The sequence below is a fragment of the Arachis hypogaea genome, chromosome 20 (assembly GCF_003086295.3).
Source record: "Arachis hypogaea cultivar Tifrunner chromosome 20, arahy.Tifrunner.gnm2.J5K5, whole genome shotgun sequence".
In the NCBI taxonomy this organism is placed as follows: Eukaryota; Viridiplantae; Streptophyta; class Magnoliopsida; order Fabales; family Fabaceae; genus Arachis; species Arachis hypogaea.
Genome location: NC_092055.1, coordinates 103550021 through 103551203, shown reverse-complemented (window position 1 = coordinate 103551203; position 1183 = coordinate 103550021). Strand labels below are relative to the sequence as shown.

The 1183-nt window shown below is 39.0% G+C and overlaps 1 non-coding gene across 1 annotated transcript; it reads right to left on the bottom strand.

Annotated features, from left to right (window-relative positions):
- Window positions 1-853: 853 nt before the first annotated feature.
- Window positions 854-961, bottom strand: LOC112787726 (small nucleolar RNA R71). Its single transcript, XR_003195122.1, has one exon. It is a non-coding gene; the product is annotated as a small nucleolar RNA R71 (small nucleolar RNA).
- Window positions 962-1183: the final 222 nt, after the last annotated feature.

The following is a 1183-nucleotide window of genomic DNA, read 5'->3' as shown; positions in this document are numbered from 1 at the left end:
GTTACTTATTTTCTGTAATCCTTAGTAACTAGTTTAGTATAAATAGCACTTATGTATTTTCTATGGTGAAGTTTCTATTCCTCATAAATTAAGGTGCGGAGCTCTGCTGTTCTTCATGAATTAATGCAAATACTATTGTTTCTCTTTCAATTAACACGTACTTCTTCTCCAAAATATACTCTTGTACTTAATTCAGTTAAGTCAGAATGAAGGGGTGACCCGTGACAATCACCCACTATCTTCGTTACTCGCTTAGCCAAGATCCGCGTGCCTGACAACCATAAGCGGTTTACATGATGTTCAACGTAGTCATTGGACGACAGCCAGAGTATATTCTCTTTGGTATCTAATACACGGACCGAGTCCGTGAGATTAGGATCTTCGTGGCATAGGCTAGAACCATTGGCAGCATTCCTGAGATCCGAAAATTTTTGAAAAAGAAGTAGAGATGGCAGCTGAAAATAACAACAATGGTGGAGATGTAAGGAAGATGCTTGGTGACTTTACTGTACCAACTTTTGACTTCTATGGAAGAAGCATCTCAATTCTTGTAATTGGAGCAAACAACTTTGAGCTTAAGCCTCAATTAGTTTCTCTAAAGCAGTAGAATTGCAAGTTTCATGGACTTCCATTGGAAGATCCTCATCAGTTCTTAGTTGAATTCTTACAAATCTGTGACACTGTTAAGACCAATAGGGTTAATCCCGAGGTCTACAGACTTATGCTTTTTCCCTTTGTTGTAAGAGACAGAGCTAGGATATGGTTGGACTCACAGCCTAAAGAAAGCCTGAACTCTTGGGAAAAGTTGGTCAATGCTTTCTTGGCCAAATTCTTTCCACCTCAAAAGTTGAGCAAGCTTAGAGTGGAAGTCCAAACCTTCAGACAGAAGGAAGGTGAATCCCTCTATGAAGCTTGGGAAAGATATAAGCAATTGATCAGAAAGTGTCCTTCTGACATGCTTTCAGAATGGAGCATCTTATGTATATTCTATGATGGTCTGTCTGAATTGTCCAAGATGTCATTGGATCACTCTACTGGTGGATCTCTTCATCTGAAGAAAATGCCTGTAGAAGCCCAGGAACTCATTGAAATGGTTACAAATAACCAATTCATGTACACTTCTGAAAGAAATCCTGTGAATAATGGGATGACTCAAAAGAAAGGAGTTCTTGAGATTGATACT